The following is a 25772-nucleotide window of genomic DNA, read 5'->3' as shown; positions in this document are numbered from 1 at the left end:
TCCTTAGGTACTATCGTAATGGCCTTTAGATACTACATTAGTGGCCTTGAGGTACTACCTTAAGGGACCCTAGGTACTACCTTAACTAAACTTGAACTCAACCTTTCCCAAGCCTCGGGTTTTCGTTTGTGACCCTTAGACCATGCCATTAAGTGGTTCTCTTGAGTGCTCAAGTGGTCCACCAATGGTTTTTTGGTACTGTACCTTAGGTACTACCTTAATGCCTTTAGGTACTACATAATGTCCTTGAGGTACTACCTTAGCTAAACTTCAACTCAACCTCTCCCAAGCCTCAGGTCTTCCTTTGTGACCCTTAGGTCATGCCATTATGTGCTTCTCTTGAGTGCTCAAGTTGTCCACCAATGGTTTTTTGGTACTGTTCCTTAGGTACTACCTTAATGGCCTTTAGGTACTACCTTAAGGGACCCTAGGTACTACCTTAGCTAAACATGAACTCAACCTCTCCCAAGCCTCAGGTTTTCCTTTATGACCCTTAGACCATGCCATTATATGCTTTTCTTGAGTGCTCAAGTGGTCCACCAATGGTCTTTTGGTACTGTACCTTAGGTACTACCTTAATGGCCTTTAGGTACAACATAATGGCCTTAAGGGACCCTAGGTACTACCTTAGCTAAACTTGAACTCAACCTCTCCCAAGCCTCGGGTCTTCCTTTGTGACCCTTAGACCATGCCATTATGTGCTTCTCTTGAGTGCTCAAGTGGTCCACCAATGGTTTTTTGGTACCGTTCTTAAGTACTACCTTAATGGCCTTTAGGTACTACCTTAGTGGCCTTCAGGTACTACTTCCCCGCTAGGTACTACCTTAGCTAAACTTGAACTCAACTTCTCCCAAGCCTCAGGTCTTCCTTTGTGACCCTTAGACCATGCCATTATGTGCTTCTCTTGAGTGCTCAAGTGGTCCACCAATGGTTTTTTGGTACTGTACCTTAGGTACTACCTTAATGGCCTTGAGGTATTACCTTAAGGGACCCTAGGTACTACCTTTGCTAAACTTTAACTCAACCTCTCCCAAGCCTCAGGTATTTCTTTGTGACCCTTAGACCATGCCATTATGTGCTTCTCTTGAGTGCTCATGTGGTCCACCAATGGTTTTTTGGTACTGTACCTTACGTACTACCTTAATGGCCTTTAGGTACTACCTTAGTGGCCTTCAGGTACTAGCTTAAGGGACCCTAGGTACTACCTTAGCTAAACTTGAACTCAACCTCTCCCAAGCCTCGGGTCTTCCTTTGTGACCCTTAGACCATTCCATGATGTGCTTCTCTTGAGTGCTCAAGTTGTCCACCAATGGTTTTTTGGTACTATTCCTTAGGTACTACCTTAATGGCCTTTAGGTACTACCTTAGTGGCCCTCAGGTACTACCTTAAGGGACCTTAGGTACTACCATAGCTAAACTTGAACTTAACCTCTCCCAAGCCTTGGGTCTTCCTTTGTGACCCTTAGACCATGCCATTAAGTGGTTCTCTTGAGTGCTCAGGTGGTCCACCAATGGTTTTTTGGTACTGTACCTTAGGTACTACCTTAATGCCTTTAGGTACTACATAATGGCCTCGAGGTACTACCTTAGCTAGACTTCAACGCAACCTCTCCCAAGCCTCTAGTCTTCCTTTGTGACCCTTAGACCATGCCATTATGTGCTTCTCTTGAGTACTCAAGTGGTCCACCAATGGTTTGTTGGTACCATTCCTTAAGTACTACTTTAATGGCCCTTAGGTACTACCTTAGTGGCCTTCAGGTACTACCTCCCCGCTAGGTACTACCTTAGCTAAACTTGAACACAACTTCTCCCAAGCCTCAAGTCTTCCTTTGTGACCCTTAGACCATGCCATTATGTGCTTCTCTTGAGTGCTCAAGTGGTCCACCAATGGTTTTTTGGTACTGTACCTTAGGTACTACCTTAATGCCTTTAGGTACTACATAATGGCCTTGAGGTACTACCTTAGCTAAACTTCAACTCAACCTCTCCCAACCCTCAAGTCTTCCTTTGTGACCCTTAGGCCATGCCATTATGTGCTTCTCTTGAGTGCTCAAGTGGTCCACCAATGGTTTTTTGGTATTGTTCCTTAGGTACTACCTTAATGGCCTTTAGGTACTACTTTAAGGGACCCTAGGTACTACCTTAGCTAAACTTGAACTCAACCTCTCCCAAACCTCGGGGTTTCCTTTATGACCCTTAGACCATGCCATTCCAAGCTTTTCTTGAGTGCTCAAGTGGTCCACCAATGGTTTTTTGGTACTGTACCTTAGGTACTACCTTAATGGCCTTTAGCTACAACATAATGGCCTGAAGGTACTACCTTAAGGGACCCTAGGTACTACCTTAGCCAAACTTGAACTCAACCTCTCCCAAGCCTCGGGTCTTCCTTTGTGACCCTTAGACCATGCCATTATGTGCTTCTCTTGAGTGCTCAAGTGGTCCACCAATGGTTTTTTAGTACCATTCCTTAAGTACTACCTTAATGGCCTTGAGGTACTACCTTAAGGGACCCTAGGTAGTACCTTTGCTAAACTTTAACTCAACCTCTCCCAAGCCTCGTGTATTCCTTTGTGACCCTTAGACCATGCCATTATGTGCTTCTCTTGAGTGCTCATGTGGTCCACCAATGGTTTTTTGGTACTGTACCTTAGGTACTACCATAATGGCCTTTAGGTACTACCTTAGTGGCCTTCAGGTACTAGCTTAAGGGACCCTAGGTACTACCTTTGCTAAACTTTAACTCAACTTCCCCCAAGCCTCGGGTATTCCTTTGCGACCCTTAGACCATGCCATTATGTGCTTCTCTTGGGTGCTCATGTGGTCCAGCAATGGTTGTTTGGTACTGTACCTTAGGTACTACCTTAATGGCCTTTAGGTACTACCTTAGTGGCCTTCAGGTACTAGCTTAAGGGACCCTAGGTACTACCTTAGCTAAACTTGAACTCAACCTTTCCCAAGCCTTGGATCTTCGTTTGTGACCCATAGACCATGCCATTAAGTGGTTCTCTTGAGTGCTCAAGTGGTCCACCAATGGTTTTTTGGTACTGTACCTTAGGTACTACCTTAATGCCTTTCGGTACTACATAATGGCCTTGAGGTACTACCTTAGCTAAACTTCAACTCAACCTCTCCCAAGCCTCAAGTCTTCCTTTGTGACCCTTATGTCATGCCATTATGTGCTTCTCTTGAGTGCTCAAGTGGTCCACCAATGGTTTTTTGGTAGGATTCCTTAAGTACTACCTTAATGGCCTTTAGGTACTACCTTAGTGGCCTTCAGGTACTACCTCCTCGCTAGGTACTACCTTAGCTAAACTTGAACTTAACTTCTCCCAAGCCTCAGGTCTTCCTTTGTGACCCTTAGACCATGCCATTATGTGCTTCTCTTGAGTGCTCAAGTGGTCCACCAATGGTTTTTTTGTACTGTACCTTAGGTACTACCTTAATGGCCTTGAGGTACTACCTTAAGGGACCCTAGGTACTACCTTTGCTAAACTTTAACTCAACCTCTCCCAAGCCTCGGGTATTCCTTTGTGACCCTTAGACTATGCCATTATGTGCTTCTCTTGAGTGCTCATGTGGTCCACCAATGGTTTTTTGGTACTGTACCTTAGGTATTACCTTAATGGCCTGTAGGTACTACCTTAATGGCCTTCAAGTACTAGCTTAAGGGACCCTAGGTACTACCTTAGCTAAACTTGAACTCAACCTCTCCCAAGCCTCGGGTCTTCCTTTGTGACCCTTAGACCATGCCATGATGTGCTTCTCTTGAGTGCTCAAGTTGTCCACCAATGGTTTTTTGGTACTATTCCTTAGGTACTACCTTAATGGCCTTTAGGTACTACCTTAGTGGCCTTGAGGTACTACCTTAAGGGACCCTAGGTACTACCTTAGCTAAACTTGAACTTAACCTCTCCCAAGCCTTGGGTATTCCGTTGTGACCCTTAGACCATGCCATTAAGTGGTTCGCTTGAGTGCTCAAGTGGTCCACCAATGGTTTTTTGGTACTTTACCTTAGGTACTACCTTAATGCCTTTAGGTACTACATAATGGCCTTGAGGTACTACCTTAGCTAAACTTCAACTCAACCTCTCCCAGGCCTCAAGTCTTCCTTTGTGACCCTTAGGCCATGCCATTATGTGCTTCTGTTGAGTGCTCAAGTGGTCCACCAATGGTTTTTTGGTACTGTTCCTTAGGTACTACCTTAATGGCCTTTATGTACTACCTTAAGGGACCCGAGGTAGTACCTTTGCTAAACTTTAACTCAACCTCTCCCAAGCCTCGTGTATTCCTTTGTGACCCTTAGGCCATGCCATTATGTGCTTCTCTTGAGTGCTCATGTGGTCCACCAATGGTTTTTTGGTACTGTACCTTAGGTACTACCATAATGGCCTTTAGATACTACCTTACTAGCCTTCAGGTACTAGCTTAAGGGACCCTAGGTACTACCTTTGCTAAACTTTAACTCAACCCCTCCCAAGCCTCGGGTATTCCTTTGTGACCCTTAGACCATGCCATTATGTGCTTCTCTTGAGTGTTCATGTGGTCCACCAATGGTTGTTTGGTACTGTACCTTAGGTACTACCTTAATGGCCTTTAGGTACTACCTTAGTGGCCTTCAGGTACTAGCTTAAAGGACCCTAGGTACTACCTGAGTTAAACTTGAACTCAACCTTTCCCAAGCCTTTGGTCTTCGTTTGTGGCCCATAGACCATGCCATTAAGTGGTTCTCTTGAGTGCTCAAGTGGTCCACCAATGGTTTTTTGGTACTGTACCTTAGGTACTACCTTAATGCCTTTCGGTACTACATAATGGCCTTGAGGTACTACCTTAGCTAAACATCAACTCAACCTCTCCCAAGCTTCAAGTCTTCCTTTGTGACCCTTAGGTCATGCCATTATGTGCTTCTCTTGAGTGCTCAAGTGGTCCACCAATGGTTTTTTGGTAGCATTCCTTAAGTACTACCTTAATGGCCTTTAGGTACTACCTTAGTGGCCTTCAGGTACTACCTCCCCGCTAGGTACTACTTTAGCTAAACATGAACTCAACTTTTCCCAAGCCTCAGGTCTTCCGTTGTGACCCTTAGACCATTCCATTATGTGCTTCTCTTGAGTGCTCAAGTGGTCCACCAATGGTTTTTTTGTACTGTACCTTAGGTACTACCTTAATGGCCTTGAGGTACTACCTTAAGGGACCCTAGGTACTACCTTTGCTAAACTTTAACTCAACCTCTCCCAAGCCTCGGGTATTCCTTTGTGACCCTTAGACCATGCCATTATGTGCTTCTCTTGAGTGCTCATGTGGTCCACCAATGGTTTTTTGGTACTGTACCTTAGGTACTACCTTAATGGCCTTTAGGTACTACCTTAGTGGCCTTCATGTACTAGCTTAAGGGAACCTAGGTACTACCTAAGCTAAACTTGAACTCAACCTCTCGCAAGCCTCGGGTCTTCCTTTATGACCCTTAGACCATGCCATGATGTGCTTCTCTTGGGTGCTCAAGTTGTCCACCAATGGTTTTTTGGTACTATTCCTTAGGTACTACCTTAATGGCCTTTAGGTACTACCTTAGTGGCCTTCAGGTACTACCTTAAGGGACCCTAGGTACTACCTTAGCTAAACTTGAACTTAACCTCTCCCAAGCCTTGGGTATTCCTTTGTGACCCTTAGACCATGCCATTAAGTGGTTCGCTTGAGTGCTCAAGTGGTCCACCAATGGTTTTTTGGTATTGTACCTTAGGTACTACCTTAATGCCTTTAGGTACTACATAATGGCCTTGAGGTACTACCTTAGCTAAACTTCAACTCAACCTCTCCCAGGCCTCAAGTCTTCCTTTGTGACCCTTAGGCCATGCCATTATGTGCTTCTCTTGAGTGCTGAAGTGGTCCACCAATGGTTTTTTGGTACTGTTCCTTAGGTACTACCTTAATGGCCTTTAGGTACTACCTTAAGAAACCCTAGGTATTACCTTAGCTAAACTTGAACTCAACCTCTCCCAAGCCTCGGGGTTTCCTATATGACCCTTAGGCCATGCCATTATACGCTTTTCTTGAGTGCTCAAGTGGACCACCAAGGGTTTTTTGGTATTGTACCTTAGGTACTACCTTAATGGCCTTTAGGTACAACATAATGGCCTGAAGGTACTACCTTAAGGGACCCTAGGTACTACCTTAGCTAAACTTGAACTCAACTTCTCCCAAGCCTCGGGTCTTCCTTTGTGACCCTTAGACCATGTCATTATGTGCTTCTCTTGAGTGCACAAGTGGTCCACCAATGGTTTTTTGGTACAATTCCTTAAGTACTACCTTAATGGCCTTGAGGTACTACCTTAAGGGACCCTAGGTAGTAACTTTGCTAAACTTTAACTCAACGTCTCCCAAGCCTCGTGTATTCCTTTGTGACCCTTAGACCAAGCCATTATGTGCTTCTCTTGAGTGCTCATGTGGTCCACCAATGGTTTTTGTACTGTACCTTAGGTACTACCTTAATGGCCTTTAGGTACTACCTTAGTGGCCTTCAGGTACTAGCTTAAGGGACCCTAGGTACTACCTTTGCTAAACTTTAACTCAACCTCTCCCAAGCTTCGGGTATTCCTTTGTGACCCTTAGAGCATGCCATTATGTGCTTCTCTTGAGTGCTCATGTGGTCCACCAATGGCTTTTTGGTACTGTACCTTAGGTACTACCTTAATGGCCTTTAGGTACTACCTTAGTGGTATTCAGGTACTAGCTTAAGGGACCCTAGGTACTACCTTAGCTAAACTTGAACTCAACCTTTCCCAAGCCTCGGGTCTTCGTTTGTGACCCTTAGACCATGCCATTAAGTGGTTCTCTTGAGTGGTCAAGTGGTCCACCAATGGTTTTTTGGTACTGTACCTTAGGTACTACCTTAATGCGTTTCGGTACTACATAATGGCCTTGAGGTACTAGCTTAGCTAAACTTCAACTCAACCTCTCCCAAGCCTCTAGTCTTCCTTTGTGACCCTTAGGTCATGCCATTATGTGCTTCTCTTGAGTGCTCAGGTGGTCCACCAATGGTTTTTTGGTACTGTTCCTTAGGTACTACCTTAATGGCCTTTAGGTACTACCTTAAAGGACCCTAGGTACTACCTTAGCTAAACTTGAACTCAACCTCTCCCAAGCCTCGGGTCTTCCTTTGTGACCCTTCGACCACGCCATTATGTGCTTCTCTTGAGTGCTCAAGTGGTCCACCAATGGTTTTTTGGTACCATTCCTTAAGTACTACTTTAATGGCCCTTAGGTACTACCTTAGTGGCCTTCAGGTACTACCTCCCCGCTAGGTACTACCTTAGCTAAACTTGAACTCAACTTCTCCCAAGCCTCAGATCTTCCTTTGTGACCCTTAGACCATGCCATTATGTGCTTCTCTTGGGTGCTCAAGTGGTCCACCAATGATTTTTTGGTACTGTACCTTAGGTACTACCTTAATGGCCTTGAGGTACTACCTTAAGGGACCCTAGGTACTACCTTTGCTAAACTTTAACTCAACCTCTCCCAAGCCTCGAGTATTCTTTTGTGACCCTTAGACCATGCCATTATGTGCTTCTCTTGACTGCTCATGTGGTCCACCAATGGTTTTTTGGTACTGTACCTTAGGTACTACCTTAATGGCCTTTAGGTATTACCTTAAGGGACCCTAGGTATTACCTTAGCTAAACTTGAACTCAACCTCTCCCAAGCCTCGGGTTTTCCTTTATGACCCTTAGACCATGCCATTATATGCTTTTCCTTAGTGCTCAAGTGGTCCACCAATGGTCTTTTGGTACTGCACCTTAGGTACTACCTTAATGGCCTTTAGGTACTACCTTAGTGGCATTCAGGTACTAGCTTAAGGGACCCTAGGTACCACCTTAGCTAAACTTGAACTCAATCTTTCCCAAGCCTCGGGTCTTCGTTTGTGACCCTTAGACCATGCCATTAAGTGGTTCTCTTGAGTGGTCAAGTGGTCCACCAATGGTTTTTTGGTACTGTACCTTAGGTACTACCTTAATGCCTTTCGGTACTACATAATGGCCTTGAGGTACTACCTTAGCTAAACTTCAACTCAACCGCTCCCAAGCCTCAAGTCTTCCTTTGTGACCCTTAGGTCATGCCATTATGTGCTTCTCTTGAGTGCTCAAGTGGTCCACCAATGGTTTTTTGGTACTGTTCCTTAGGTACTACCTTAATGGCCTTTAGGTACTACCTTAAGGGACCCTAGGTACTACCTTAGCTAAACATGAACTCAACCTCTCCCAAGCCTCGGGTTTTCCTTTATGACCCTTAGACCATGCCATTATATGATTTTCTTGAGTGCTCAAGTGGTCCACCAATGGTCTTTTGGTACTGTACCTTAGGTACTACCTTAATGGCCTTTAGGTACAACATAATGGCTTTAAGGTACTACCTTAAGGGACCCTAGGTACTACCTTAGCTAAACTTGAACTCAACCTCTCCCAAGCCTCGGGTCTTCCTTTGTGACCCTTAGACCATGCCATTATGTGCTTCTCTTGAGTGCTCAAGTGGTCCACCAATGGTTTGTTGGTACCATTCCTTAAGTACTACTTTAATGGCCCTTAGGTACTACCTTAGTGGCCTTCAGGTACTACCTCCCCGCTAGATACTACCTTAGCTAAACTTGAACTCAACTTCTCCCAAGCCTCAAGTCTTCCTTTGTGACCCTTAGACCATGCCATTATGTGCTTCTCTTGAGTGCTCAAGTGGTCCACCAATGGTTTTTTGGTACTGTACCTTAGGTACTACCTTAATGGCCTTGAGGTACTACCTTAAGGGACCCTAGGTACTACGTTTGCTAAACTTTAACTCAACTTCTCCCAAGCCTCGGGTATTCCTTTGTGACCCTTAGACCATGCCATTATGTGCTTCTCTTGACTGCTCATGTGGTCCACCAATTGTTTTTTGGTACTGTACCTTAGGTACTACCTTAATGGCCTTTAGGTATTACCTTAAGGGACCCTAGGTAATACCTTAGCTAAACTTGAACTCAACCTCTCCCAAGCCTCGGGTTTTCCTTTATGACCCTTAGACCATGCCATTATATGCTTTTCCTTAGTGCTCAAGTGGTCCACCAATGGTCTTTTGGTACTGTACCTTAGGTACTACCTTAATGGCCTTTAGGTACAACATAATGTCCTTAAGGTACTACTTTAAGGGACCCTAGGTACTACCTGAGCTAAACTTGAACTGAACCTCTCCCAAGTCTCGGGTCTTCCTTTGTGACCCTTAGACCATGCCATTATGTGCTTCTCTTGAGTACTCAAGTTGTCCACCAATGGTTTTTTGGTACCCTTCCTTAAGTACTACCTTAATGGCCTTTAGGTACTACCTTAGTGGCCTTCAGGTACTACCTCCCCGCTAGGTACTACCTTAGCTAAACTTGAACTCAACTTCTCCCAACCCTCAGGTCTTCCTTTGTGACCCTTAGACCATGCCATTATGTGCTTCTCTTGAGTGCTCAAGTGGTCCACCAACGGGTTTTTGGTACTGTACCTTAGGTACTACCTTAATGGCCTTGAGGTACTACCTTAAGGGACCCTAGGTACTACATTAAGGGACCCTAGGTACTACCTTAAGGGACCCTAGGTACTACCTTAAGGGACCCTAGGTACTACCTTTGCTAAACTTTAACTCAAACTCTCCCAAGCCTCGGGTATTCCTTTGTGACCCTTAGACCATGCCATTATGTGCTTCTCTTGAGTGCTCATGTGGTCCACCAATGGATTTTTGGTACTGTACCTTAGGTACTACCTTAATGGCCTTTAGGTACTACCTTAGTGGCCTTCAGGTACTACCTTAAGGGACCCTAGGTACTACCTTAGCTAAACTTGAACTCAACCTCTCTCAAGCCTCGGGTCTTCTTTTGTAACCCTTAGACCATTCCATGATGTGCTTCTCTTGAGTGCTCAAGTTGTCCACCAATGGTTTTTTGGTACTATTCCTTAGGTACTACCTTAATGGCCTTTAGGTACTACCATAGTGGCCTTCAAGTACTACCTTAAGGGACCCTAGGTACTACCTTAGCTAAACTTGAACTTAACCTCTCCCAAGCCTTGGGTCTTCCTTTGTGACCCTTAGACCATGCCATTAAGTTGTTCTCTTGAGTACTCAGGTGGTCCACCAATGGTTTTTTGGTACTGTACCTTAGGTACTACCTTAATGCTTTTAGGTACTACCTTAAGGGACCCTAGGTACTACCTTTGCTAAACTTGAACTCAACCTCTCCCAAGCCTCGGGTTTTCCTTTATGACCCTTAGACCATGCCATTATATGCTTTTCTTGAGTGCTCAAGTGGTCCACCAATGGTTTTTTGGTACTGTACCTTAGGTACTACCTTAAGGGACCCTAGGTACTACCTTAGCTAAACTTGAACTCAACCTCATCAAGCCTCGGGTCTTCCTTTGTGACCCTTAGACCATGCCATTATGTGCTTCTTTTGACTGCTCAAGTGGTCCACCAATGGTTTTTTGGTACCATTCCTTAAGTACTACCTTAGTGGCCTTCAGGTACTACCTCCCCGCTAGGTACTACCTTAGCTAAACTTGAACTCAACCTCTCCCAAGCCTCAAGTCTTCCTTTGTGACCCTTAGGTCATGCCATTATGTGCTTCTCTTGAGTGCTCAAGTTGTCCACCAATGGTTTTTTGGTACTGTTCCTTAGGTACTACCTTAATGGCCTTTAGGTACTACCTTAAGGGACCCTAGGTACTACCTTAGCTAAACTTGAACTCAACCTCTCCCAAGCCTCGGGTTTTCCTTTATGACCCTTAGACCATGCCATTATATGCTTTTCTTGAGTGCTCAAGTGGTCCACCAATGGTTTTTTGGTACTGTACCTTAGGTACTACCTTAATGGCCTTTAGGTACAACATAATGGCCTTAAGGTACTACCTTAAGGGACCCTTGGTACTACCTTAGCTAAACTTGAACTCAACCTCTCCCAAGCCTCGGGTCTTCCTTTGTAACCCTTAGACCATGCCATTATGTGCTTCTCTTGAGTGCTCAAGTGGTCCACCAATGGTTTTTTGGTACCATTCCTTAAGTACTACCTTAATGGCCTTTAGGTGCTACCTTAGTGGCCTTCAGGTACTACCTCCCCGCTAGGTAGTACCTTAGCTAAACTTGAACTCAACTTCTCCCAAGCCTCAGGTGTTCCTTTGTGACCCTTCGACCATGCCATTATGTGCTTCTCTTGAGTGCTCAAGTGGTCCACCAATAGTTTTTTGGTACTGTACCTTAGGTACTACCTTGATGGCCTTGAGGTACTACTTTAAGGGACCCTCGGTAGTATCTTTGCTAAACTTTTACTCAACCTCTCCCAAGCCTCGGGTATTCCTTTGTGACCCTTAGACCATGCCATTATGTGCTTCTCTTGAGTGCTCATTTTGTCCACCAATGGTTTTTTGGTACTGTACCTTAGGTACTACCTTAATGGCCTTTAGGTACTACCTTGGTGGCCTTCAGGTACTAGCTTAAGGGGCCCTAGGTACTACCTTAGCTAAACTTGAACTCAACCTCTCCCAAGCCTCGGGTCTTCCTTTGTGACCCTTAGACCATTCCATGATGTGCTTCTCTTGAGTGCTCAAGTTGTCCACCAATGGTTTTTTGGTACTATTCATTAAGTACTACCTTAATGGCCTTTAGGTACTACCTTAGTGGCCTTCAGGTACTACCTTAAGGGACCCTAGGTACTACCTTAGCTAAACTTGAACTTAACCTCTCCCAAGCCTTGGGTCTTCCTTTGTGACTCTTAGACCATGCCATTAAGTGGTTCTCTTGTGTGCTTAGGTGGTCCACCAATGGTTTTTTGGTACTGTACCTTAGGTACTACCTTAATGCCTTTAGGTACTACATAATGGCCTTGAGGTACTACCTTAGCTAAACTTCAACTCAAACTCTCCCAAGCCTCAAGTCTTCCTTTGTGACCCTTAGGCCATGCCATTATGTGCTTCTCTTGAGTGCTCAAGTGGTCCACCAATGGTTTTTTGGTACTGTTCCTTAGGTACTACCTTAATGGCCTTTAGGTACTACCTTAAGGGACCCTAGGGACTACCTTAGGTAAACTTGAACTCAACCTCTCCGAAGCCTCGGGTTTTCCTTTATGACCCTTAGACCATGCCATTATATGCTTTTCTTGAGTGCTCAAGTGGTCCACCAATGGTTTTTTGGTACTGTACCTTAGGTACTACCTTAATGGCCTTTAGGTACAACATAATGGCCTTAAGGTACTACATTAAGGGACCCTAGGTACTACCTTAACTAAACTTGAACTCAACCTCTCCCAAGCCTCGGGTCTTCCTTTGTGACCCTTAGGCCATGCCATGATGTGCTTCTCTTGAGTGCTCAAGTTGTCCACCAATGGTTTTTTGGTACTATTCCTTAGGTACTACCTTAATGGCCCTTAGGTACTACCTTAGTGGCCTTCAGGTACTACCTTAAGGGACCCTAGGTATTACCTTAGCTAAACTTTAACTTAACCTCTCCCAAGCCTTGGGTCTTCCTTTGTGACCCTTAGACCATGCCATTAAGTGGTTCTCTTCAGTGCTCAAGTGGTCCACCAATGGTTTTTTTGGACTGTACCTTAGGTACTACCTTAATGGCCTTTAGGTACTACCCTAGTGGCCTTCAGGTATTATCTTAAGGGACCCTAGGTACTACCTTAGCTAAACTTGAACTCAACCTCTCCCAAGCCTCAAGTCTTCCTTTGTGACCCTTAGACCATGCCATTAAGTGGTTCTCTTCTGTGCTCAAGTGGTCCACCAATGGTTTTTTGGGACTGTACCTTAAGTACTACCTTAAGGGCCCTTAGGTGCTAAATTTTGTTTAAAATTTTTTCCTAATATGCTTGTTATTATCCTCAAATGTTGTACACATATGTGTAGTACATACATTCATTATAAATTTCATTATACTATGATTTTCATTATAAATATCTTGTTTCATTATGAAATATTAACCAACCGCATTTATGTCATCAGATGACGAATAATCAAACATACTATGTAATGCTTGTCGGTCGTAGACATGGAGTGTACAATTCATGGGCTGAATGTCTAATGAATGTCCTACTTTATAAGGGGAGTGTTTACAAATCATATACTTCTAGAAAGGAAGCGGTCTGATCTTGGGTGTTCTATGCACCAAGATGGAAGAGAAGTGATGAAAGTTCAGCAACTAGCAAACCAAAGTTTGAACTTCCAGAGGATGATCAGCATTCCTTCCAAATTATTTCATATCCAAATGTAATCACTTTCTTTGTTGGCTTATTTGTAGCATGTGTTTTGCATATTGTAATATCTAGCTAAACATAGGTGCTAGAAATGTGTTATGAATATCAATGTGTAGTACTGTATTTATTAGAACTCCCAAACAATGACCTCTGTGATTATTATTATCAGCTTTGGTAAACAGAAAATGCTCAGTCAACGGTTGGTATGCCATGGGTGCCACAACCTAAGTATATAGGAAGTATGGCATGGGTGCCCAAAGGTTGAGAGGGGCCTTTATATGGAACTTATACCTTATCCTATGTTTGATTAACAATGAGATACGATATAATATTGTACCTCTCATCATTTCTCACCTTCGTTTCATAATAAAATAAAATAATAACTGAAATAACATATCCATCTCATTCGTTATCCTTTATAAAAAAGATTTAATGATATTGTTGAGAACAATGAGATATACATATCTCATGGATTATAAATTATTTTCTCTAAAATTTTCTCTTTTATTTATTTATTTTTCATGTTGCCCCGCTTAACACAACAACAACAAAAAAAACTTGTAAATGTAATTTTGTTTATTTATATTAATGAAGAAACAAAAATTACCTATTATATTTTTTCTAAATCCAAAAACTAAATCCCAAGATGAAGTATGTTTTATCACATCTATTTTTATTTCTTTGGTCATTCAAACACTAGCACAATAACAAACATGATATCTTTGATATTAGTATGTATTATAAATAATATTCATAGATATCATATTATAAAATAAATAATATCTTAAAATATGCATATTACATATATAATCAACCAAGTATACCAATGACTTTACATAACCAACCAACCAAATCTACCATAAGTGTTTTTACCAAAATAAGTCTCAAATCTATTTGTTTTATGTCATGGATCCATATTTTTTTTTCATATTTCAATTTTATTAATTTGTATCTTCGCTCGATTTGTTTGTACCTTCATTCATTCCATTCGTTCCATTTGCTTGTACCTTCATTGAATGATTCAAATCTCACCATGCAATTGGAAGACTTGGATTGAAAGTTTGATATAGTATCAAATCATTACTTTAGATTTTTCATTTGATTTCGAAATCAAATTCACGTGATGTGAATCTCAAATTTGATTCCATACCCACTCACACTAAAAGCAACAGAAAGCCAGAGAACATAAAACCTAACTGAAAGGCAGAGAACAATGAGCTACTAAGCTCTCAATTTACCAAATCTACTGTACAGAGTGGTCTTTATCATGAGCTTTGTTGTACTCCAGTTTCCTATGTATCATTGAAATATATGTTGCTGGGTATGGGACTTCTCTATGACTACTGCTTTTGACACTTGTTTCATAGCTTTCATGAAAATATATGAAGCAGTTAGTAGATACCCAATTGCCAATCTGTGTTAACATTTCTACAATTTTGTTGGAAAATGCAATGCAATATTGCAATATGAGTATGAAGGATATTTCATTCACAACTCGAACTAGTTTACCGCTAATCCATAATTATAACCAGATGTCTCGAAAAACAATGACATGAGAGTAAAACAGTCTTTCCCATTAGCTATTGAAAGAATATATGCATCAATGGGGGAATGTTAAACATCTAAAACACAGGAGATTCGTATACTATTTCAGAAGGTTTCTTCAAAGAACTGTTACAAGCAATCGAAAATGGAACTCCAAAATTACATTATAGAAGAAAACATAATCAACACTGAAGGAACCCAACTGACAAACTCGCACAGGCATCCATACACAATTCATGGTGTTCAGTTTCTAACAATCAATGACCCAAAGGATGAAGGTTGTTAGCGAGACCACAACCAACATGGGCACAATAGCATAGAGGGCTCCACCTTCTGATTATAATAGTGCAACCTAAAACTGATTTGAGCATCACAATAGCATAGAGGGCTCCACCTTCTGATTATGGACTGCCGACACCACCAGCCCCACTCTCATGCAAGTAAGGTGCCATCAGTGACCTTCCATGTTGCAAGTGGCCTCTATTAATCACATTGGACATGCCTTCATGACCTTCTCTCTAGCATTGTTTGCCGCACTAGTAACCAAGGTAACGACCAACCTCAATCGATATAGATGCATGTTGTCCTACACAACACACCAAAATCATGGCCTGGTTTGGTCAAACATGTAGTACTCCAGATGATTTCCAAAATCTTTTCAAAATTTTCTACTATCCTATACAAATAAATGCTCAACCAAATCAATCATAAAGGAGACTTGACCTCTACTATTTGAACCCCAAAATGATTTTCACCTTACACTGCTTCACAGACTACAAGGATAGTTCTTCTTTCTTTACAAACATTTTATGGTAGGAAGCTTTTCTTGTAACGTAATTTTTAACTGTATCATTGAAAGTAGCAGAAAACATAAGCACCTAATGAAATTCACAAAACAACAAAAAAAAGAAGTCAATAGTATGATGGTAGCTCTTTCACATGAAACTAATAACTTTAACATAAAGATCCAAACCATCCAAGAAATAAGAACTTACAACTGGCATGTGCAAGTGAGATTGAATTAATGAGGAGAACCTTAGTCTTTTCTTGTTCTTCTTTTATCAGTGCTTTCCCAACTTACGAACCACCTCCAGATTCTGCACCATTAAATTTTCACTGATAAAGCCTAAATGCTCAAATATTCAAACAGTAAGCCTCTATATGTTTCAGCGGATATAATTCTGGTATAAAGTTTTCAGTAATAAACTATCAAAATCACTTGACAAGGTACTTGTCAAAAATAAAAAAAATAAAAAAATAAAATACTTCACAGGGTATTCATTCTAGTGTGTGTCTTCTCTTGTCAAAACTCGCAAGGACACTAATCTATTGGCTTAGTTCATATGTATTTAATTGTGATTCTAGGAAAAAGTCTACTTTTATGCTTGAATATTTTTTATTGGAAAGGTAATTCCCTCGAATATAAATTTTCCAAAGAAAAAAACAACATAAAAAAAATTTTCAAATAATAATAATAGTAATAATAATAAAGAGGAACATAACCTATATTGCCAATTTTGTTGTAGGACAAATGCAAAGGGCCTGAGGGACTTGCAACTTTGGATCAACACGAGTCAACATTCCAAGTACAAAACAAGTCGTCTTGGCAAAACCATTGTTAGCTTGAGCAATTACATTTTTGTAAGGAGGAGTCAAAATCATAGGCAAACTGATTGCCCCAATTTTACTAGGCCTCTCAAACTTCATCTCATCATAAATCCCCCTCAACAGCTCTGGTTACAAAATCAAATCTTCAAAAATACTGGCAGAAGTGTATGGTGTATCACTAGGAGTAACCTGCATTTAGGATCCAAATTAATAAAACAAAATAAAAACAAACACCACTATCCCCTTTTTGGATGACTTTCAACAACATAAATTATTTAAAAGTAGAGATATATCACAGTCAAAACCAAACCTATAGCGTGCGCATAACTCTAAACAACATTGAATTAAAACCAAAAGCATCAACAAGCAGAAGAGGGGGTAGAAGCCAAATATATACCAAGTATGCAATGGGTGGCCAAAGTAAAAATGGTAAACACAAAAAACCAATTATGATGTATCTATATAGTTTTTAGAGAGCTCTAGTATTGGTCATGCCTAAATTTACAAACAAGCAAAATATGAACAATTAAACTATACAGTTTGAGTGATGATGAGAATGTGTTATGATCACATCCCTTTGTCCAGCAGCCATGATTAGAAGTGTTACATTGCTCTTATCCTCAGGCCATGTGATGGTAATTGAACGCCTAAGATTTTTTTCTTAGTGACACAAAAGACATAGAGGAAACGAAGGAGCATGGAATGAAGGGCCCCTTTCTATATTCAAGTCCCTAATATATACATGTATCCATAATCTAATGCCATGAAGTTGCTTAAGGAATATGAATGGTGGCTTCCTCCCTACCCACCTTTCCCATGTCCTCATCTCCAACCGATTTTCTATGTTTCTTTCCACTTCCATTCCTCATCATCCTAAAAACATAATTACATCTTATAACAGTTATCGAAAAGTACCTTTGACTAGGGACAAGACATTAATAGTTAAATGATCCCACATATTGAAGAGGGACATTCTTTTGATGCAATTACTCTATGACTCTCACTCTCACTCTCATGTACATAACTTCCTATCTTAACTTTGTAGGTGTATACCTAGGCCTAATGTGTTTATACATGGACCTTGATTCGAAAGTGAAAAGTCCATCGTATCTTCACAAAGATTTCAATAAATCCCATATTATAGTTTTTTTTTTTAAATCAATTTGTATAATGCATCAAATTCGTTCATAAAGTTAATATTCAATCACCTCATCCTTTCAAGGTAAGAAATTGAAAGCAATTTTGGTGGACAAAGACAAACCAAAAATATGTGGTAAACAATGAGTGATTAATGGGGGTGACTATAAACAAATAAGTTATTGTCTTAGTGAACATAACAAATGATAATAGTTGCACAGTTAGGAAGAAAAGTTGATTGCAGAAACATCACAATAATTATGGGTTTTCCCTACATTTGCATGATGTTCTCGCAAGAAAATGAGAGAGAGACAGAGACAGACACACAGAGAAGAAAGAAGGAGTATAGGAAAAAGATAATACCTCAAAAACAATTCCCAAGTAATCTATGAATGCTAGAATGTTGGTTTCTTCAAAAAGTCCGTATATATCTGTAGTCCAACAAGGAGAAGCTGAGAATAGGAAGAGAAAAAGGGACAGGGGAGGAATTTAAAAGCTAGATACAATACATAATGAATAAGCTAAGAAGGATTAATGTTTATTGTAAATAACATAGGGCTCTTCAGGTATGTTTGAACAAGAAAAAGTTAAAGTCACTTATGTTTATTAATAAGTATGACAACAAAATAAACATTTTATATAGGTAACATTTTTGCTCTCTCCTGAAAATTAAAGTGGAAACCTACTAAGATCCTACCCCCAACAATTTGCTACGCCAACCAGGTTTCAAGGGCTATGAAAAGGGAGGCCAGAATAAGCATTGAAGACAACTTTTAAGAAGAAAGAACCAACAAGAAAGAATCTAGAAGCTAATATAAACAAATCTCAATCAAATTACAGCATATACCCTGACTATGCAGATTCTATCACTCAAAATATTATGTTCAACTATTGACCATTAAGCATGCGAGTAGAGGTGGCTAGAAACAACATGACAGTGAAGGGTTGAACCAAACATGAAGTTGGTTGGCAACGAAGGATTCATATAGCAGTACCAATGAAGTAGCTGGATCAAAGACTAGTTGAATTAATTTGTTAGGTATATGCAGATATAATATAGTCTCTGCAACATATTGTGGTAAGTATCCAATATGAACTTGAAGCTGTATTTACTAATAGATAGTGCAGGCATGTGATATTCTATATAGGATTGGTGAACAGTCTCAGAATCTAAGATCATGTTTGGTAGAGAGACAAATGGAACACAGATTTATGAGAGGACAAGATTGAAAGTTTGCATAAAGCAATTCTCTAAATTAAGGACATATTGAATAGTTGACTAGGAGATTACAAGAGGAAAGAGAGAAGTATGGCTTAAGATCCGACCATGCGTATCTTGATGTATTTGGAAGTAAAGGAATAAAACAATCTTTGATGATGTTGATCAATCAGAATTGTAGCTGAAAAATGTTTTCCTGAATTTTTTGTTGAATGGTCTACTACATCAGTAAGAAATGGAAGCCTTTCTTTTGTAGATTTCATTTGATATTTCAGTTGGTACTTTAAGGATTAAGGAGTTTAATTTCCCCCCTGTTTTTTCGTTTTAAAATCGTTATGAACATCACAAGTACTAGGGAAGTGCCCTCTTATTGGCAATTGTTTCACAACATTATAAATATTATAAAAACATTAAATCAAGTTCAAGTTAGGTTTAGGTTGTTTGAACCTTGACCTAAACCCAGCCCTGATTAAGTTCAGGAAAAAAAACCTAATTTTTGCCCAATCCGAGTACTGAAAATGATTGTCCAAGTCTACAGGTTGGGTCCGTATTCTACCCAAGTTGCACCCCTAACTTAATATCTATCTAATTATACTTCTTGTCATAAATTTTAAAAATAAAAAATATTAATATTTTTTTATATGAGATACAAAAGTTCTTAAAAATGTAATGATTTTTAAAATTATTTAAATAAATTGAGATATCCAATATTTTTACTATCTCAAATTATAAATTTCCAAAAAAAAAAAAATATTCAAAATATAAAGAAATTTTAATAGATAATTCTTATATATAAAAAAATTAAGAAATATATCCAAGCTGTAACTCTCATTTTTCCTCATTTATATGAAAATTAAATAATTTTAAAATATATAAATCTCTTTACTAATTTTAATTATATTTAATTTTTCATATTTCAAAAACCAAACACAAAAAATATAATTTTTCTGCATGTTTATTTTTTCAACAACCAAACATAACATAATTAAGACTTCAATGAATTTACTTTGATTTCAAACACAACGAATGAAGTAAATGAATTAGGGACTGATTCTAAGCAATAATGCAGAGAATGGTAGTTCACTATCAAAACAAAAAAAGGAAAGGAAGGAAGAGGAGCAGAAAGAAGAAGAGAAAAAGCCCTGGGTGCACTTACTACATTCCACTTATTTGAAGTGACTAAAGAAATTGTTGACAAATATGCAGTTGTGTAAGAGTGCAAGATGCAGTATCCAAATAAACCTCTTCCAACTCCCTACATGCGCAAAAAGTCCACTAACTCATCTTATAACCCTAAAATCTTTGTTAACAAATCTACACTCCTCTCCACCATTTATTTATCATTCTATCATCTATTTGCATTTTCACCAATGTACAAAATGGTCTAATAGATAATTGGGCTCTAGACTGAAAATAATTTCAATCTTAGCTTTCACCCACTAAGCTTGAAATCCATGATCATAAATTGATGGGTGTGTCTTATTCACACATACACATTGCAAGAATCCTTAACTAATGTTGTTATTGGAAGGAATCAGTGGATGATGACTATGATTGTGACCTTAAGGTCCCACTAATAATTAAACATCTATCAATGAAGGAACACTTATACCAGGTATGACACGGACTTTTGAAAATCCATGACTCATAAACAACAAGGTTTACCATGTGGGAACCTTGTTCCTATGTCTATTCTTTAGGGTTATTGTTGGATCATATTCCAAAAACCCCATGCATGTTATCTACTACCCCCACAAGGCATAAAAGCCCCAAATGGGAAATTTCTAGATATAGAATAAATTTGAGGTCACTAGTCCATTTTGCAATTGTACATAACTGATAGGGGTGTCATTTTTTTGTAGGTTCGTAGAAAAGGAACTGGGTGGTTCACAAGAGATGTGACAGAAAATTAGGTAATCATTCATACATTTGAGAACAGGTCAGCTTGATGAACCTAGTATAAAATTATATCAGCAAAATGACCTTTATATTGAGCTCACTCTCACATGAGAGAGATGGTCCGTACATAGGCTACTCAAGTAAGGGAGTATGAGAACAAAGTGTACCTGTAACACTTGGCTTGCGCACTAGTTGCTACTTCAGCATGATGGGCATCAAGAGGGGTTGATAACAGGGACACCAATAATTCATAAGCCACTTAGAACCAAGGATGAGTAGGTATTCTTCTGCTTCCCAAGAAGTTGTCTCCTCTTTAACAAGTTTGTCTATTTTTGTTGCATGCCTACAACATTAAAAATCGTACTGTAACTAGATATGGTTAAGAACCCTAGAAGAATAGTTAAAGCTAAAGTAGCTCACATAAGAGGTTATATTTTACCAAGTCGTGGATAAAATAAAGACACGTAGTACATATTCTATACTATTCCTTTCACTAATTTCAACCAGACTTTTTAAACCATATCTTTCAGGCAACTTCCTTTTTTTCTTTGGTATTCTCAGAATCACATCCCCTCAAGCACTGAACAAGGAATTATAATGCTTGACATCTTGTGACCTAGTAGCCATTCCAAAGCTATGTGTGTGTGATTGGTGCCTCGTAATGTTAGTTTAATGAAGAAACTTCTACAAAACTCCATGCCATCAAGGCATAAAATGCTTTCTTCTGCAGTTTTTTAGTTGGATAAGGAGAGCTAATTCAGGGTACCTAAATGATCCTTCTAACTACTATGTATATTTTATTTGAAAAGGAAATGTCAAATCCTTAATTGAAGTGATGAGCCAAACAACTAACACTGCGGATTGAGTCTTTTTAAAACATGAAGAATAATCAATTGTATGAAAATATGTAAAAAGGTGTACAAATTATAGTGAGAAAGGCAAAAAAATGTTTGAAAAACATTCTGAAGGAGAAAAAGAGATACAAATAGAAAGGGAAAAAGAATAGTGAACAATTTCACTTGCAATCAGGGGACCGTTTAACATGGTTTGTGTTTTCCTTAGACAAAATTGAAAGATTATGGAACCATGCCTCCACAAGAAATTCACTGTTATTAGTCGAAACTCATAAAAAGAAATGAATGGAGATGGTTGCAGTCTAAAAAGTTCCCCCAAAGTAAATCCCAAATCCTAAAACATTTAGAGTTGAACCTTCATGGCTTCTTTGTATCCTGCAAAACAGGAACAACTGTCCATGCATCACAACTACAAGGGAAGTGCCCTCTTCTTGACAATTGTTTCACAACATTTTACGTTCAAAACAGTTTTTCATTCTCCAAAATGCCAAAAAATAATGTCCAAAACATTGCTTTTTATTTTTTTATTAATCAATTAAATATTATTTAAAATAAAATTATTAGAATTATATTTTTTTAATGATGAACCTTAACAAATTTAAATTAAATTTATATTATCAAAGAGTATCATAGTCCAATGGTAGTAGGGATTGAACCCAACCCACGGTTTTGATTTAATAAATATTAAGATGGATAATTAATAAATAATAATTATTTATATGGAGCAAATTGTTCTCATGATTTCTTTCCCTTTTTTTTTCATACTAAATCTAAAACTCAAAAGGGTGACTCACTTCTCTCGCTCACCCATGAAGGAGCCCTTTTCTGAAGTTGCCCTCCAGACGATAGAATCCCAAAAAAGGCCTTATTTCCCTCTACCACTCTCAATCCTCGTAGGTACTAATCTAATCACCTTATTAATTTTTTTTTTTTTTTAAACCCTCGTTTCATTCCCAAGCAAATCCATCCCGTTTGATTCCCAATAAAATCCATCCCCCATTTGATTTCCCGGAAAATTCATCCTCGTTTGATTTCCGAGAAAATCCATGTAAACCCCCATGGAAAACAAAAAAAATTGTTTTATTTTTTCCTCCCTGTGTTTTCTGGATGTGTTATAGGGGTTTGTTTGATTTTGTGCCATTGGAATTAAATTTCACAAACCTAAGTTCATTAATAGGGGTCTCAACCTATTAATGAACTTTGCCATGCTCACCCAAATTTCTTCCATCACTTCACATCTCAACTCAAGCTCTTCAAACAAGTTAAGTAGTCTATCATAAAAGAGGATAATTACCTCAGATTAGTTACTGTTGTACCAACTGCATAAAAATAGAAATTAAATGTGAGATTTAAGAAATTAGGGAGAGAAAAGAAAAAGTGGTGGAGGGGTTGTTACAAATGCTCTCATTAATTCTGAACAATAAATAATTGTTTTCCATTTCACAGTGTTTTTTCCATTCTTCCCATATATTCCCTTCCTACCCATGTTTTTTACCTTCTATCCTACAATATTTTTTCTTTTCTTCTATCCTACATCATAAATGTTCCCTTAACCAATTACAAATTGATTTTTCACATCATTTGTATCATAGAGACAAAAATCACATAATCATTCAAATTCGTACAACTTCCTAACAGTTTTGATATCTTCCATCATTAGATTTCTTTGCCATCAAAAAAAGGTTTCTGAATGCCACATTGCCTTATTATGCTTTCACTCTACATAGATTCCACACCCCTCATGATCCAACAGGTATAAAGCGAGCATCCAAAACAGGAATTTTTTTATTTTATTTTTTTCATGGGTAAAAAAAAAACATGTATTAAAAACGTGGTCCAAATTGTTTATAGGTCTAGGCTCTTCCTCTATTGTAGCTTTTGTGGATTGGATATGGTCTTCTTCATGGGTGCAATTTTTTGTTAGTCTCCCTTTGTTTTTATTGGTGGTGCTTTAGGCGCCCTTTGTACACTCCCTGTGTAATTTAGGGCGCTTTTGGCATTTCTCATGTTTTTTTTCCCTCAAAACAGGAACAACTGTCCATTCACCACAGGGGCTTCTAAAGAGCTAGAATTTTTCAAGGAATTTCTTCTTTTTTGTAGTTTATATGTCTAGTGTTCCTTTTACTCCAGTTTAATGACAGCGCAAACCACTTGTAAGCTGAATTCTTTCATTTTCTTTATGGAATACATTGTACTATCCTTTTCCAGGGAAAATATATGTATATAATAGAAAAAGAATTGAATACACCATTTGCAGCAGCATGAACATGAATTGTGTATGCATTTCTAAGTACCTTTGAACACTTGTAAGTAGTTAGAAAAACATATATTGTATCTATAGTTATTACCATAACGTAAATAGAAATGGCTCATGCATCCATTTCAGTTTCTATCAAATATAAGACACAAACACTTCAAACAATACCTATTCTAGAGACACTAAAAAGTTCAATATCCCTTGCATGATAGTTGCATTCAAAAGTTTGCCAACCCAAAAAAATGGGCAAAGAGAATCATCAAATTTCAAAACTAATACAAAAAGTACAAAATAGGTATCACATGGAAGATTAGAAAATCCAAGTCAACATGTTTATATCATCAGAGAACACAAGGTCAAAGTATTACCTTATCAAAAACAGGTAGTATGTGTTTGTTTAAATAGTTGAGGAACTTGCTGTTTGATGCACCCCTCTGTGTGGAAACTAGGGCTTTAGTTGAACAGAAAAATATAGAATGAACCAAATAAGGAGAAATAAAAAACCAACAGATACTATACCACAAAAAAAGCAAAAGACACAATATATTATCAGCCGATTTAATAAAAATTAAGATGGATAATTAATAAATAATAATTATTTATATGGAGCAAATTGTTCTCATCATTTCTTTCCCCCCTTTTTTTTTCATACTAAATCTAAAACTCAAAAGGGTGACCCACTTCTCTCGCTCAGCCATGAAGGAGCCCTTTTCTGAAGTTGCCCTCCAGACAACAGAATCTCTAAAAAGGCCCTATTTTCCTCTCCCACTCTCAATCCTCGCAGGTACTAATCTAATCACCTTATTAATATTTTTTTTTGAAACCCCCGTTTGATTCCCAAGAAAATCCATCCCCCATTTTATTTCCGGGATAATTCATCCTTGTTTGATTTCCAAGAAAATCCATGCAAAACCCCTAAGGAAAAGAAAAAAAATTGCTTTTTTTTTTTTTCCTCCCTGTGTTTTTTGGATTTGTTTTAGGGGTCTATTTGCTTTTGTGCCATTGGATTTAAATTTCACAAAACCTAAATCCACGATTTTTGAGCCAAGCTGAAAAATACCACATTTGCCTATAAATTGTGATCAGATTACCAAATAGCATCTTATGGTTTTTAAAAAAAAAAAACAAAACTTTGGACAGATTTTGCATCTTGCATGGCCTCAGCTGGTAGGACATATCGGGAAATTTCCCGAAAATATGGAATAAAATACCCATAAATACCGAAATATTTCTCCATATTTCAAACACTGGTAGTTCTCAAATTTTTTCCTTAACGATTCCCCACAAACAATCGTCTAATAAACATAAATATTTAAGATTTAAAAAAAATAAAAACCCCAAATATTCTAAATCACAGGGTCGTCAACAATGCAAAACAACATTCGGCCCAAATTTCTTCTCAACAGCCAAACAAATCCTTAAATGGAATACTCACCTGCGATTAATCCAAAAGGAAGAGGAAGTTCCACTTCGGTTTCTAGAAACCTTCAAAATATTGCACATTTGATGAATAAAGATGAAGAAATGGCTCAACTTTGGCTTCGTTGAAGGTTTTTGGAAACTATAGATGGGTTAGGGCAAAATGAGAGGAAATGACAGAGTTTTCCCAAATTTCTAACTTTATCGGGTTGGTTGGGTTTTGCAAATTTGATAACTTTTATGTTTTAGATTTTTGTGTTTATTAAAAGCACATGCTCCGGTGACATGGAGAGGGGGATGGCTGCTGACAGGTATGCAAGAAGGGGTATTTTCGAAAATGCAATTACAAACAGTATATAGTGCATGAAAAGGAAATTTTTTTTTTGAAATAGTGGACATCTCTTGAGTTACACAAACTTCAGTTTTCAAAACAATAATATTGAGAAATGGGCCTCCGAAACACAACTTTCCCAACAAAAAAAACAAAAAGTGAGATATTGTCTCTTCAAGAATTTATTTTTCCATTCCCTAATACATTTATACAATAATACAATTATTATAAATATATATTATAAAATTAATTAATTTTATT

The 25772-nt window shown here is 38.8% G+C and overlaps 1 long non-coding RNA gene across 8 annotated transcripts; it reads right to left on the bottom strand.

Moving 5' to 3' along the window:
* Positions 1–14856: 14856 nt before the first annotated feature.
* LOC104877716 (uncharacterized) lies at positions 14857–25430 on the bottom strand. Of its 8 annotated transcripts, XR_784703.3 has the most exons (9): positions 25197–25429; positions 24130–24195; positions 22799–22823; positions 20818–20993; positions 17896–17963; positions 16291–16584; positions 15783–15884; positions 15543–15631; positions 14857–15373 (listed from the first exon to the last, which is right to left on the bottom strand). It is a non-coding gene; the product is annotated as an uncharacterized LOC104877716 (long non-coding RNA). The 8 variants fall into 8 exon arrangements; XR_002029033.2 differs by lacking the exon at positions 22799–22823 and having other exon boundaries at positions 15511–15665; positions 25197–25430; XR_784701.3 differs by lacking the exon at positions 22799–22823 and having other exon boundaries at positions 17896–17984; positions 25197–25428.
* Between the last annotated feature and the right edge of the window lie 342 nt (positions 25431–25772).

The sequence above is a fragment of the Vitis vinifera genome, chromosome 19 (assembly GCF_030704535.1).
Source record: "Vitis vinifera cultivar Pinot Noir 40024 chromosome 19, ASM3070453v1".
NCBI lineage: Eukaryota > Viridiplantae > Streptophyta > Magnoliopsida > Vitales > Vitaceae > Vitis > Vitis vinifera.
Note: the sequence above shows the minus strand (reverse complement) of the source record. Positions and strands in the feature narration are given on the sequence as shown.